Below are 16,690 nucleotides of genomic sequence, written 5' to 3'. Positions count from 1 at the left end.
AGTCAGTCGTCTGATGAGGTCACGTGGGATTTGACGCCATTCGTCTTGGAGGGCCAAGATCAGTTCTTGCCGGTTGGCTGGAGAGTGTGGTCGTTGTCGAACACGATGATCCATTAAGTCCCAGGGGTGTTCTATGGGGGGACATGTCGGGTGAGCGTGCAGGCCACGGCAGGACGTTGACGTTGTTGGCTGCGAGGAAGTTAGTGACAATTCTGGCTGTATGGGCTCTGGCGTTGTCATGCTGATAAATGGCACCACGTGGCTGCTGTTGGAGAAATGCTAGGACAACTGGACGAAGAATGTTATCCATGTACCGCTGAGCTGCCATGTTTCCGTCAACGATGACAAGCGGTGTCCACTCCTGCCCACAGATCCCTCCCCACACCATGACACTCCCTCCACAATATGGTACGACCTCTTGCACGCAACACGCCGCCGTTCGTTCACCCCTTCGGAGGTAAACACGTTGTCTTCCATCAGCCCTAAACATACAGAATCGACTTTCGTCAGTGAAGACAACCCTCTGCCAACGTCGTACAGTCCGGGTCCATCTCAATCGCAAACGACGATGTTGCGCTGTCAATGAGCCCTGAGTCTCCTGGCCACTGTCTGTCGACTAGCCCTGTGACCTAAGGCATTTGTCGCCGATGACGTCACTGTCAGGAAGCGATTTCGGAGGTGCAAGGAACGTAAGTACCGGTCATCATGGGGCGTGGTCACCTTGGGTCTGCCTGTTCTTGGCCTGTCAGCGGTCCGCCCTGTCTGTCTGTAACGTTGCATCGGCAACACGGGAGCAACCGAAGGCTCGTGCAGTATGGGCGTGGGTGGCTCCCATCTGTACCATACCCAAGGCTCGTTCACGTTGTTCGACTTTGAGTCGTGGCATTTCTTTTGTGTTTTTTTTATCACTATGGATGTCTGACTTGCCGTTGCAATCGTTTTATACCCTGACCCGCACGTGCATTTGCAGTTGTCCGTGGTGCACGTGTTTTTCACTTTTTCGCGTTTTATCTCGCAAACATGTAACAGACTATTAACATTTTCTGCATACACAATTGTTGTATTTAGGTTATGTGTTTTAGATAGACTTCATCAAAAAAATATTTATACTTTGTCTGAAATTTATATTTTCAGTTGGTAAAGTTTCTTTTGGGCGTTAGTTTATATTATAAATTGTTGAATTAACATACGATAAGGTTGAGAATTAAGTGTGTGTTTTTGTCAATACATCTTAGACTGGTGAGTCGTCTGCTCGATGATAACCAGCCTTCTCATATTTTTACCCTGTTCCCCATTGTTTGAAAGTGTGTGGTCTGCTACCCCAGCTGGTAAAGCGGTTAAGTATTTCTAAGGAACTTAAAGATATGTACAACATCTAGATATATGTATCTTTAATTTGCTTAGAAATACTTAATCTTTACATGAAAACTGTCATCTTGATGTATTATTCTGTTTTGTATTCAGCTGGTGATTGAGCCGTGATTGCACCCTTGTGGTCTTATGTGACGTGACAATGAACAGTTTTCAATGCCTTTGTACAACGACAACATGTGCCTATCGAGCTCCAAAATTTCATATTTGTATCTATGATATTAAATTAAATATATCGACTTTATTAGGTTCAATAAATTTACTAACAAATCGACCTATTACGCATCGAGCGATTATCTCCTTTAGCTGTATGCGTAGTATAGAGCTTTATCACGCGTGACCTTGCAATGCTGTACATCGTATCTTATTCAAGCTGTTTCAATATAGAGAGTGAGTGATTATCTCCCTTACCCGAATAGCTCTTGTTTGCGCACTACCTTTGCAATGTATCGTATGTTATTCCGGCAGCCAGCGAGAATGGTTCCAGGGAGGAATTAAGGTCAAGCATGTAACGCGTACTCAGTCGTTCTCCCTTCACATTGCTATTGCAAATTATTGTTCGACACGATTAAATACCAGGCTTCTATGAAGCATGACTTCAATAAACAACACATGCAAAACAACGGGTTTGATATCAGCTATTTGTAATAAGTTGTCTTCACAATCACATGTATGGTGCTTGCTGTGAAGATTTGAGCACAGTTTCAAGTAGTTCACTGTATGTAAAATATGATTCATACCGTTTCATACGGCGGTTTATGTTTCTGCATGGTTTATTGTATTGACAGTTGTTTTAACTATCTGCAGAGATTATACACCCGCTTAAGATCTTTGCTTCTGGATACATTGGAAATAAACATGATGACCCTTAGTTTGCAATTATTCTCCTGAAACATAATTCGGTTGCATGATATATTCACGATGTTTGGCTTGAACATAGTAACATTCTTCTGAACATACTTCAAATTTAAGCCGGAAGTAATCACAACACAAACCCAGTTAACCAAACGGAACCGTACACAAGAGTAGTGAGTGAGTGAGTTGGGTTTAACGCCGCTTTGAATAGTATAATTCCAGTTATATCACGGCGTGTCGGCTTGATGTGGAAGGAAAGCCCGAAGTGATGCAGGTATTAGACGTTCACCACTTTGGTGAAACCCATGAGCACGGGTATAGTGCTGACAACATAATCGGGGCGAACCGGGATTCGAACACACTGTCATAGGTTTCTGGCGTGCCCAAGGGACACCACCCTGCATATCGAATTGCAACGCATAAGGCGACTTTGGCCAACCGTGCCCCCGTACACAACTGTAACAAACTATCATTCAACAAAGATGTGGAAGATGAGATATGTATTGCGTAAAATTCCATGAAGAAACAGTGGCAATATTACACTATCACAAACTACAAAATATATGCACAATAAGTGCACAACACATAAGTACAATCAACATAGAGAGAAGGCACATTATAACAAGTTTATTTTAAAATAAGTGTATTATTATGATGTGGAAACAATATCACAGCAAAAAAAGTGTAGGTTTCCGTCTTCCGGAAACCTTCCGGATACCTTCCCATTTTGGATCCGGCCCGGATACCTTCCGGAAACTTTCCAAAAAAAATGTCAAAATTTGGGGGGTGCATTTTGTTAACTTAAGTGTGAAACACATAAAAAATTATCTTGAAAATACCAAGAAATTTGAGGGTTGCTGAAGGCATCTGGAAGGTTTCCGGAAGGTATCCGGATGCAAATTTTCTTCATGTCTTGATTCTGGTAAATAATGTTAGCCTGTGCATTACAGATAGCTGTTGTAATATTCTGTGTTACTTTAATGGTACATATCCTCCTAAAACATTTTTGGAGAAGACAATTGTTCAATTTCATATATTGTCCTTTTCAGATGCTAATGGTATTTAATGAACAAACATCAGTTCTCGTATAATGATATCCTTAAATTTCATGTCCAGACTTCCAGTTTGTACTGAGAAAAAGAAAAAGTCATTGACAATGTGCTCACTTGGGCCTTATGATAATAAGACTATTTGTAACGGTACATGTACTTGTTATATCCAAAATGCTAACTTCATTGAAATTTGCCTCACCCTAGTTTTATGGTACTACAGTGAGATCTTCCTCAGTTACTGTGAATTCTTTTATTAAAAGAGAAAGAGAGTTAATTTGACACTGGAGTTGTAACCACTGCTCATACATGTATATGTGTATTCAAATAATATAACAACTACGTGCTTAATACTTCACAAATATCTCCAGAAATAGGCATTTGAGTCATAATTGCAGAAATACTTAATGAATGACCCCTTCATGAGTTATCACTTTTGAGTGTGAATTTGACCTTCAATATCAGTGATAAATATTTGGTGTTTGTTAACTTAAGTGTGAAAGTTAACAAAAAACACATAAAAAATTATCTTGAAAATACCAAGAAATTTGAGGGTTGCTGAAGGCATCTGGAAGGTTTCCGGAAGGTATCCGGATGCAAATTTTCTTCATGTCTTGATTCTGGTAAATAATGTTAGCCTGTGCATTACAGATAGCTGTTGTAATATTCTGTGTTACTTTAATGGTACATATCCTCCTAAAACATTTTTGGAGAAGACAATTGTTCAATTTCATATATTGTCCTTTTCAGATGCTAATGGTATTTAATGAACAAACATCAGTTCTCGTATAATGATATCCTTAAATTTCATGTCCAGACTTCCAGTTTGTACTGAGAAAAAGAAAAAGTCATTGACAATGTGCTCACTTGGGCCTTATGATAATAAGACTATTTGTAACGGTACATGTACTTGTTATATCCAAAATGCTAACTTCATTGAAATTTGCCTCACCCTAGTTTTATGGTACTACAGTGAGATCTTCCTCAGTTACTGTGAATTCTTTTATTAAAAGAGAAAGAGAGTTAATTTGACACTGGAGTTGTAACCACTGCTCATACATGTATATGTGTATTCAAATAATATAACAACTACGTGCTTAATACTTCACAAATATCTCCAGAAATAGGCATTTGAGTCATAATTGCAGAAATACTTAATGAATGACCCCTTCATGAGTTATCACTTTTGAGTGTGAATTTGACCTTCAATATCAGTGATAAATATTTCAAAAACATTTCAAAGTGCTATCCAGCACAAAAACCAAATATGCAGTCCTTTGGTAGAATTCAACATATCATTGACCAAAATATGAAAATAATATAACCAGTATATGTATAAGAGTGACTAAGGCTTCTGCAGAAAAGGCAATTTAGGGCAAAATGTAGTATATATAGGTCACGCACGACCTCTTTCCAACTTCGACCCCTGCCCAAATTTAGATCACAAACAAACTTTTTTGGCTGGTTGTGACTTTGACCTTTGACATAACAGATCAATGTGTCATCAGACGTTCTCAGAGCTAAGGAAACATGTGTTATCTATTCCTGAGATGCCCAAGCAATGCATGGTTTCATAAGATAAGTGTGGCTATTAAACTGAGGCAAAATCATGAAACATCCCCATTTACACAGCTGGCAAATGAAACATAAGCAACAATCAAATTATCAATTTCTTTTATTCATATGCCTATAGTATATCGCACATTGAACAGTGTTCACATGATGGTTCCTGATGCAGTATGCAATTTCATCCTATTCTTCAATACTCATAACAGAGTGTGATAACTGTTCGCTTGACAGTACCTACGGATTATGTTCACCAGTTCAGAGAACTTACTTTCCCTCAATCCTCCTTTTCTTTCTATATTGCCATGGATGAACAGGAACCAGGATGAGGGGATACCAGTTGGACTCTATCTCTGCTGCATTGTGTTAGTAGAATTGTGAACTTTCCATTTGGTGTTTGGGTCCACATTTAAAGACAATAAGTCCCATTTATCATTCCTTTCAAGTGTTTACCACATGGCTCAAGACAAGAATGTCTTGAATGTCCTGGAAGGATTCCACTCCAGCTTGGCATTGGTTGGTCTTCTCACATTAGCCAGACCAGCCTTTGTGTGTCCCAGTACCATTTAGCATACAACTTCTCGGTCGGCCTCCATTGAAATAACAGGACCCTCGTCATCGCTGTCTGCAAATAACCTCTGATATCTGAAGGGGTGCACTCTCTGTTAATGACTCCCTTGTCTGGTCCTTCCTGACTGTCAGCCTGGAGTACTCATCCAGGGATCTCAAGCAGGACTTCAGTTTCTGCAGCATTATGTACAAAGATTTAAGCAATCAAAAAGAATTGTTGCCACATGTACTTACAGATAGAAGGCAGCAAAATCACATAAGTTATCATATGTGAGTCTTGTTATATGCCAAACATTTAAGATAATCACATCTCAAATCTCAACCAGACAAACCAGAGATTAATGTTATGAACTCGGCCCAGACAAACCGATGATAACTGTTATGGACAATATCCCACATCATTGTGGTATGATTACGTAACATGCGATCAATGAGCCCACTCGATCACTACCCGATCTATTAATTAGGCTTGTATGGCAAGCATAGACTGCTGGGACTGAAGAGATGCCATTTAGTGATTGTTTCAACTCATCAACATGGAAAAATATATATTTATATATATGAACCAAACAGAATAATTTCAAAATATTTATCACTCACTGTTGCTCTTCTATGGTCTTTCTTTGCATTGATGCTGCACAGATGAATGTCTCTTTTATTCATCCGGACACTCTACAAACATAAGTAGCATTCACATCATAGAAATGTCCAAACTGTACATGTTGTACATTTGATTCAAATGAAAAGACCCCAGTTGTGATTCCAACTTAGAACTGCCCTAATTATAATAATTCATGTCAAACATTCAGAGATGACATTTATCCCCATATTTAACAAATGTCAAAACAATATTTTGACAACAAAGTCAGGGTCATTCAACACATACATTACATAGGGAATAACTTGTTCGACAATGCAGAAAGATCCTCACCGAGGTCAATATCATTCCATGAATTATTGCTAAATTTTCTTGAAATGCAGATTAATGCAATGCAGTATTTACTTTTATTTCTAGGCTATTTGTTTGGCTTTTCCATGGCACTGTTTTGACAGAGATCTAACCTTGATATGACACTTTGTTCAGAAATGTTATGAATAAGATAATACTTTATTACGCCCAAGGACATTTAAGCGTTAATCCGTTTAATCCGATTAGAATCCGTTTAATCCGATTAGAGTAATCCCTTTAGACACGTTTCGTCCCACCAGGACTCATCAGTGCAGCTTGGTTTCCCGGAGGGAAACTGCAGACGTGTTTCGGTTGGCTGTCTGTTTGTTTGGGAACTGTCACTTTGGGCCGAAACACGTCAAGGCGTGGCTTAGGCAGTGGCGCTTTCGGTTGCCGCAACTACGTTCTCGATGGAACGGAGAGCTTTACGTTCCTCGAGACGAGCTGCGACACTGTCCAACGTGGGCGTGTAGACGCGCTTTACTGCATCCAGGAAGGGCCAGGAACTTATCAGGGGCGCCGCTCAGGTACTTCTTGCGAAAAATGTACTCTACGAAGTAGGAATCATACAGTGATTTCTGTGTCCCGGAACTTGGAATGGCACAATTCTTCACTGCACGCCACATTGACTCTATTGTGTTCGTGTGTGCCCCGGTCTTTGGATCTTTAAAGTTTATCGAGTGATTGACGGTCTGATGAGTGTAGCCGGTTTTTACTGCTACGTACCTGGCATCCACAAGCTGCTCTTCCTTCCTTCGGCTGTCAATCGAGTTTTCGAAATACTTGACGTCCTCGTTGTGGATGGCTCAGGTGGATTTCGACCGGGATTTCCGTGGGCAACAATGCAGTTTACCGGGCGCAGCCCGAGCTCTACCATCCGCTCAATTACCGCGCTATAGTGCCACCGCTGTCTCGTTATACCGTTACCGTGCCTCACGCTCTGGTGACTCTCGCTTCACGATCCAACACCCGTTTTCGGTCTTAGGGAAACTTACACATCTTTACAATGAAACACCCGTTCTCGGTCTTAGGGAAACTTACACATCTTTACAATGAAACACCCGTTCTCGGTCTTAGGGAAACTTACACATCTTTACAATGAAACACCCGTTCTCGGTCTTAGGGAAACTTACACATCTTTACAATGAAACACCCGTTCTCGGTCTTAGGGAAACTTACACATCTTAACAATGAAACACCCGTTCTCGGTCTTAGGGAAACTTACACATCTTTACAATGAAACACCCGTTCTCGGTCTTAGGGAAACTTACACATCTTTACAATGAAACACCCGTTCTCGGTCTTAGGGACACTTCTACACGTCTTTACGATCCAACACCCGTTTTTCGGTCATTAGGGTCAGCTGGCTTTGGGCAAGGGTTAGCCATGAATTCTTACCTTTTCAAGCGTTACCATCGATTACACGAGGTTTGAGTGTTTGTTTACATTTGTGTTCCAAAATGGCGCCCTCGGCCATACAGGGAATTATGGGTAGACCTGCTTGACCCGGAATAACACGAGTCGGTCACGAATGAAGAGCGGTCATGTCTGCAGCAGTTACGGAAAGGGACGAGTTTGGCCGATTACAGTTCATTCACATGATATCAATTCAGCTGACAGATCAAGGAAACCGAACCATCCTGCGTACTAACAACATGGCGCTTGAATTACCATAAGTTGAATAAAGTTTTCCAAAGGGATCTAGAGCGTCGGTGCTGTTATGTTTGCAAACACAACTGCAGGCGCATGTTGTTATTGCGTATGCATAGAAATGTCAACAATGCCCATATTTGGGCATATATCAATATTCATGCGCAACCAGATTTTGCAACTGGTTTCAGTTTGGTCTGTCAACGATCGAAAGTTGTTTAAGGATTGACTGTTTATTTTTTTCGGTTCATTGAGGTATGAATCGAAAAACCGATGGGCAAACTGTATGAATCCGCGTAGCGGATTCTTACAAAAGTTTTCCCAAAGCCTTCCTAAAGATTCAATTCCACGTTGTTTCAAACGGTCAAGGTTCATTGTAAAACGCTGATAATATTCTCTGTGATAGCCATTGTTTTTTTCCAGAACTGCCGGCAGGCTTGTACGTGACACGTCCATTTGATTTGGCATTTCTGGAGGTTCTGCCATCCTTCTACGCTTGATCTCTCCTTCAGCTTTTCGATCTTCTTATCAGGATCTTTTGCTTGGCTCAGACGTTGTAGTGGGCCATACTTCAAGCCAGGTACATATATGAAGCACCCTGGCTCTGGATCACTGGCGATACGTTTCCGTTTAGGTTGAGATGTCAAAGCTGTCTTCGAGTTGTTCCCGGTTGTATAAGATGTTGGTCTCAGTCACAACAGTTCAACCTCAAAAGACACATAATCACGGTGATGACATTGTTACAAGGTGGGACATTTCCATATATATTAACTTGGGTATTCTGTAAGAGAATCTTAAGTATGTAATTGGAATATAATTTATTTCTGTGAATGCATGGTCCCTGTTCATTTCAAGCCATTCATATACGATTTGGACGATTCGCATTTGGAAATTTTCTGTACATTGGAAACTTAAGTAGCTAAGTTATGTATGAATTAAATGTTAGTAAGTGAATTCGTCTTTTACCTTCGGTGGTGCCCCCCTGCAAATTCACCTTAACTAGTACCTATACTAAAGAATCGGAAACTCAACTTGAAATGGCAAAATTTGTCAAAATATCAAGCCTGCGTCCAAGAAATTGATTTGTATATTTGCTGGAATTACATTAACATTATGATCAGTTCTTTTTGCACAGCTTTATGGTTGCCATCTTGAATATGTTACACATATGTCCATTTCATTCTACAATCGACTCGAGCATTATACTGTGAACCTCTTATATGCATACAAAAGTGAGTGATATCAGAGTTGTCAAGAAGTATTCTGTATGATTGTCCACAAGTAGATCAATAATCAGCCTACATCAAATAATGATGTTTATATATGGTTTCCTATGGTATATAACACATCGAGGTCGGTGAATAACACACAAGATGACAAGCCAAATCCTGAGCATACATCCAAGCGTTGTTCCGATGTAGCTAAGCCGAGAATGCAATATTAGGTATCCTACTCTGACATTATAAGAGTAAATTTGTTCCAAATTGTGCAAAATATTTTCACCTGGTAACATCACATGTTAAGTAAGTACTTCAAGAGATGTACTGGAACACGTGTTAGAAGATTATGGTGGAATCAGGCACACGTACCTAGAACATATACCGGATTAAAGGTTTCTGCGAGAAGAATTTGGTTTTGTCGGGATATATGACGTTCGATTTGCCATGGGTTGGTCCATATTCACTCAATTCCAACTATTGATATCTCATTGGAGAGGTACTTATATATGGCTTCCAGTGGTATATCACACTTGAAGATCAGTGGATCACTAGTAAGATGACAACCCAAAACGTAATCATACCCCCAAGTGATATACGGCAAAACCGGGCGAAAACGCGATATGGGGTACCATACTTTGAAAGGCTGTAACAACAGGTTCGTCCCATATTTTTTCTTGTTAACATTCAAAATCATGTTAAGTATGTTTATGGGCTTTAAAAAAATTAAGTGGGGTTTGGATATGGGGGGTGGGGGGTGCTCGTGGGTCATACCTAGCCCACGGCCTTATATAACTCCATTTGGTATGTAGTTATGTCGTTCAGATATCAGGCAGTATTTTGTTCGCCCACAGTTTCCGTAAAGTTTCCAAATTAATAAAATCACCGCGCAGTACTTTTATCGGTGTACGATAAAAGGCGGAGAAATTTACCGGTTTTTCAACGCAAAATATATTCTCGGACAACACTTAGAAGTGTCTTTTTTAAACCGGTTTAATAATTGCAGTTACATTTACACCATCAAAAAGGAAATTTAATATTCTCCTCCTCTGCGTAATTTTATAGCCAGAGGTAGATCCAGTGCCGCGTGAGCGCAGTTCTCGCACAACCTTCACTTTTCCGATCTTAAGAAAGTGTGCGTCAGAAAAAACCCTCGGCATCCAGAGGGTAAAACAACAAACAAACAAACAAATATGCGTGTACAAATATACCTCGACATACCAGCATGTCACACATACAAATAACTATTTGATTGATGCAGGTGTAAGGAAGACACACATGGATAATATGACAGAACCCTGTGCCACAGTCTAAGTTAAAGCCAAATATTTTAGGATTTCCAAGGGTTTAACCTCGCGTCCAAGTTAATTGCACTTATATAGGTGTATATATATATATGTGTGTGTGTGTGTGTGTGTGTGTGCGCGCGCGCGCGTGTGCGTTTTTGTGTGTTTTGTTGTTGTAGTAGTCCGTACTGACTAATCTCTCTGAGATACCATGCCACAGTTTAACATGAATACCCCACTCAGCCAGAGTTTACTGACTCCGAGCGCCAGGCAGGGTAGCAACAAGTACCATCTATTCACGTCTTTTGGTAGGGCGCGGCCAGAGATCGAACCGCCGACCTTCCAGGCCACGCAGACGCTATATCCACTAGACCACACGGGCGGTAAAGAATAAATTAAGTCAGTCGTGATCTTGATTACGTCCGGGTTCATACATGCATAAACAGACGCCGGACATATGCTACTTTAACTGCACAGGTAAAATAGCATTTGTAAGTTGTAACTTCACTTCCCGAGTGTCACAGCAAAACAAACTGTCTACAATATAAGAATGAACGTCAGCAAGTGGAAGTTTAAATTATTGTCACTCCTCTTTGACACACGTCATCAGTGGGAAATACACCTGCCACATCTATGTCGATACAATACATGAAACTGTTGCCACTATGACATTGACGATTGGCATCATCCCCGTAGGGATGGTCGCACTCGGCAACTCAGTTGATAGGATATGGTCAGGCTTTCTCACTCTGTTGATGGCGTGTCAAAGTACCTCGACGGCGTGGTCGTTGCGCATCATGGTATCAATCACTGGATTATCTGGTTCAGACGTGATTATGTACAGACCTCCTTCATATAGCTAAAATATTGCTGAGAGCGACGTAAAACACACACACACGCACGCACGCACGCACACACACACGCACACACGCGCGCACACACGCGCGCACAATGATAATTAGGCACAGAAGGTCCTTGAAATGAGAACAGTTTCCAAACTGTTTCGACATGATCAGACAAGGTATTATTTATCACACGCCAGACCGTGGCTGCAGATCGACAAAGCAGTGCACGATATAGCGTCTTAACGCTGCGTTGTTTGGCAAGACGACATGGCATGTAGCACACGTCTGTATTACCCAATGTGACACGCGGAAGTTACGCAAGTTTTGTTTGTAGGATAGAACGAAATTTCCACGCAAACATGTGAGTGTTAAACTCTTTACTCATGTAATTTTATTGAAGTAACTATATTGTAGGTTTGACGCCTAGCGTTAGAGAGGAGAGAGGCTGTCCTATCAAACATACATTTCGTGTTTCTGTGTACTGAACTGTGGGGTTGTCCTGCTGCATATGTACACAGCACCATATATGGTTTGATTATGAATTGTGTATCAATGTTTCATATTTGATTTTGAATATAGAAGTACTGCTGTTTATAATGTTTTCTTTTAACGTTATGTACATTTTACACCTATCCCGATAGAAAAGCTATGACCCGATTGAAATAAAAGCGACAAAACCTAACCAAAATCATGTGAAATCTCTGCTTAAAACAGTTCATTGTACGATTCAATTTCATGAGCAGGTGTTTATGAATTACTGTTAAATAGACCAGTTAATATCTAGGTTAGAGTTGGTCTTCAGCAACCCATGCTTGTCGTAAGAGGCGACTAACGGGATCGGGTGGTCAAGCTCGCTGACTTGGTTGATCCATGTTATCGTATACCAATTGCGTCGATCAACTATCATGATATCAATCACTGGATTGTCTGGTCCAGACTCGATTATTTACAGACAGGCGTCATATAGTTGGAATAATGCTGAGTGTGGCGTTAAAAAAACAACAACAAAAACACAGAAAAACAAGCAAACAAACACTATTGAATAATGATGGTACCAGGTTTTCGCGAAAAGGTGAGCGTATCCTGCCCCACCGTCGGCAGCCGTCACAAACACACGCACAGACAAGTCAGTTGTTCAGAAGCAGAAGCAGAAGCAGATGTAATACACGCGATGGGGGATATTTAACATGTACAGCATTGATTTTATGGGGATTTTGAGTAAATGGCATACTTGAGTTATAAGCTGACTCGTTGGGGTACTGGCTGCCAGTGCAGCGATGATTCATGTTGTCCTAATGGCTGTATTGTCGTTGCTGCTGACGGTGACTACCACCCGCGCCCGTCTTCAGGTGTATCAGAACTGATTTACAAAACCTAGTGTCAATGATTGTTACAGTCAGCAAAACAGATTATATGACAAAACAGATTATATGACAAAACAGATTATATGACAAAACAGATTATATGACAAAACAGATTATATGACGGCGCGATGTAAGTACATGCAGTTGAGATATCTGAACCACGTCGGGTACATGAAATAACGATAGAAATAAGACCACCCGGGCACACAGGAGTAATGTCATCAGCCATGTCAGCAAGCCTGACCACCCGGTCACACAGGGGTAATGTCATCAGCCATGTCAGCAAGACTGACCACCCGGTCACACAGGACTAATGTCATCAGCCATGTCAGCAAGACTGACCACCTGGTCACACAGGGGTAATGTCATCAGCCATGTCAGCAAGACTGACCACCCGGTCACACAGGGGTAATGTCATCAGCCATGTCAGCAAGACTGACCACCCGGGCACACAGGGGTAATGTCATCAGCCATGTCAGCAAGACTGACCACCCGGTCACACAGGGGTAATGTCATCAGCCATGTCAGCAAGACTGATCACCCGGTCACACAGGAGTAATGTCATCAGCCATGTCAGCAAGACTGACCACCCGGTCACACAGGGGTAATGTCATCAGCCATGTCAACAAGACTGACCACCCGGTCACACAGGGGTAATGTCATCAGCCATGTCAGCAAGACTGACCACCTGGTCACACAGGGGTAATGTCATCAGCCATGTCAGCAAGCCTGACCACCCGATCACATAGGACTAATGTTATCAGCCATGTCAGCAAGCCTGACCACCCGGTCACACAGGGGTAATGTCATCAGCCATGTCAGCAAGACTGAACACCCGGTCACACAGGGGTAATGTCATCAGCCATGTCAGCAAGACTGACCACCCGGTCACACAGGGGTAATGTCATCAGCCATGTCAGCAAGCCTGACCACCTCGTCACACAGGGGTAATGTCATCAGCCATGTCAGCAAGACTGACCACCCGGTCACACAGGGGTAATGTCATCAGCCATGTCAGCAAGACTGAACACCCGGTCACACAGTGGTAATGTCATCAGCCATGTCAGCAAGACTGACCACCCGGTCACACAGGGGTAATGTCATCAGCCATGTCAGCAAGACTGACCACCCGGTCACACAGGGGTTATGTCATCAGCCATGTCAGCAAGACTGACCACCCGGTCACACAGGGGTAATGTCATCAGCCATGTCAGCAAGCCTGACCACCTGGTCACACAGGGGTAATGTCATCAGCCATGTCAGCAAGACTGAACACCCGGTCACACAGGGGTAATGTCATCAGCCATGTCAGCAAGACTGACCACCCGGTCACACAGGGGTTATGTCATCAGCCATGTCAGCAAGACTGACCACCCGGTCACACAGGGGTAATGTCATCAGCCATGTCAGCAAGCCTGACCACCTGGTCACACAGGGGTAATGTCATCAGCCATGTCAGCAAGACTGAACACCCGGTCACACAGGGGTAATGTCATCAGCCATGTCAGCAAGACTGACCACCCGGTCACACAGGGGTAATGTCATCAGCCATGTCAGCAAGCCTGACCACCTCGTCACACAGGGGTAATGTCATCAGCCATGTCAGCAAGACTGACCACCCGGTCACACAGGGGTAATGTCATCAGCCATGTCAGCAAGACTGAACACCCGGTCACACAGTGGTAATGTCATCAGCCATGTCAGCAAGACTGACCACCCGGTCACACAGGGGTAATGTCATCAGCCATGTCAGCAAGACTGACCACCCGGTCACACAGGGGTTATGTCATCAGCCATGTCAGCAAGACTGACCACCCGGTCACACAGGGGTAATGTCATCAGCCATGTCAGCAAGCCTGACCACCTGGTCACACAGGGGTAATGTCATCAGCCATGTCAGCAAGACTGAACACCCGGTCACACAGGGGTAATGTCATCAGCCATGTCAGCAAGACTGACCACCCGGTCACACAGGGGTTATGTCATCAGCCATGTCAGCAAGACTGACCACCCGGTCACACAGGGGTAATGTCATCAGCCATGTCAGCAAGCCTGACCACCTGGTCACACAGGGGTAATGTCATCAGCCATGTCAGCAAGACTGAACACCCGGTCACACAGGGGTAATGTCATCAGCCATGTCAGCAAGCCTGAACACCCGGTCACACAGGGGTAATGTCATCAGCCATGTCAGCAAGACTGATCACCCGGTCACACAGGAGTAATGTCATCAGCCATGTCAGCAAGCCTGACCACCCGGTCACACAGGACTAATGTCATCAGCCATGTCAGCAAGACTGACCACCCGGTCACACAGGGGTAATGTCATCAGCCATGTCAGCAAGCCTGAACACCCGGTCACACAGGGGTAATGTCATCAGCCATGTCAGCAAGACTGAACACCCGGGCACATAGGACTAATGTCATCAGCCATGTCAGCAAGACTGAACACCCGGTCACACGGGACTAATGTCATCAGCCATGTCAGCAAGCCTGACCACCCGGGCACACAGGGGTAATGTCATCAGCCATGTCAGCAAGCCTGACCACCCGGGCACATAGGAGTAATGTCATCAGCCATGTCAGCAAGCCTGACCACCCGGTCACACAGGGGTAATGTCATCAGCCATGTCAGCAAGACTGATCACCCGGTCACACAGGAGTAATGTCATCAGCCATGTCAGCAAGACTGAACACCCGGTCACACAGGGGTAATGTCATCAGCCATGTCAGCAAGACTGACCACCCGGGCACACAGGGGTAATGTCATCAGCCATGTGAGCAAGACTGATCACCCGGTCACACAGGGGTAATGTCATCAGCCATGTCAGCAAGACTGACCACCCGGGCACACAGGGGTAATGTCATCAGCCATGTCAGCAAGCCTGACCACCCGGTCACACAGGACTAATGTCATCAGCCATGTCAGCAAGACTGACCACCCGGTCACACAGGGGTAATGTCATCAGCCATGTCAGCAAGACTGAACACCCGGGCACACAGGGGTAATGTCATCAGCCATGTCAGCAAGACTGACCACCCGGTCACACAGGGGTAATGTCATCAGCCATGTCAGCAAGACTGATCACCCGGTCACACAGGGGTAATGTCATCAGCCATGTCAGCAAGACTGACCACCCGGTCACACAGGACTAATGTCATCAGCCATGTCAGCAAGACTGAACACCCGGTCACACAGTGGTAATGTCATCAGCCATGTCAGCAAGACTGACCACCCGGTCACACAGGGGTAATGTCATCAGCCATGTCAGCAAGACTGACCACCCGGTCACACAGGGGTTATGTCATCAGCCATGTCAGCAAGACTGACCACCCGGTCACACAGGACTAATGTCATCAGCCATGTCAGCAAGACTGAACACCCGGTCACACAGGGGTAATGTCATCAGCCATGTCAGCAAGCCTGACCACCCGGTCACACAGGACTAATGTCATCAGCCATGTCAGCAAGACTGACCACCCGGGCACACAGGGGTAATGTCATCAGCCATGTCAGCAAGACTGACCACCCGGTCACACAGGGGTTATGTCATCAGCCATGTCAGCAAGCCTGACCACCTGGTCACACAGGGGTAATGTCATCAGCCATGTCAGCAAGCCTGACCACCTGGTCACACAGGACTAATGTCATCAGCCATGTCAGCAAGCCTGACCACCCGGGCACATAGGAGTAATGTCATCAGCCATGTCAGCAAGCCTGACCACCCGGTCACACAGGGGTAATGTCATCAGCCATGTGAGCAAGCCTGTAGATTTTGCATATCTTTTATACATTTTTCACACAAATAATTTCACTTTGGATATTTGTCAATGTTATCATACGTAAATATAGGCCACAACATGTATGAACGAACCTTTGATAATCTCCTGTTTGTCTTAACATTTTTTACATAAAAATTGAAAATTTTATAGTGTCAAATACGATATTTTTTCCTTTGGACAAGTGT

The 16,690-nt window shown here is 43.5% G+C and overlaps 1 protein-coding gene and 1 long non-coding RNA gene across 3 annotated transcripts in view; one reads left to right on the top strand and one right to left on the bottom strand.

The window, feature by feature from the left end:
- LOC124123889 (probable methyltransferase-like protein 24) overlaps positions 1 to 16,690 on the top strand; it is a 98,997-nt gene that overhangs the window by 49,513 nt on the left and 32,794 nt on the right. The window lies entirely within an intron of this gene.
- Positions 4,946 to 7,875, bottom strand: LOC125381042. Of its 2 annotated transcripts, none has more exons than XR_007221661.1 (3): positions 7,759 to 7,875; positions 6,012 to 6,083; positions 4,946 to 5,585 (listed from the first exon to the last, which is right to left on the bottom strand). It is a non-coding gene; the product is annotated as an uncharacterized LOC125381042 (long non-coding RNA). The 2 variants fall into 2 exon arrangements; XR_007221660.1 differs by lacking the exon at positions 7,759 to 7,875 and adding an exon at positions 7,087 to 7,308.

Source organism: Haliotis rufescens, unplaced genomic scaffold, assembly GCF_023055435.1.
Source record: "Haliotis rufescens isolate VD_foot unplaced genomic scaffold, xgHalRufe1.0.p SCAF_16, whole genome shotgun sequence".
Lineage (NCBI taxonomy): Eukaryota > Metazoa > Mollusca > Gastropoda > Lepetellida > Haliotidae > Haliotis > Haliotis rufescens.
The sequence above is the reverse complement of the archived record's forward strand: the minus strand, read 5'-3'. Positions and strand labels throughout refer to the sequence as shown.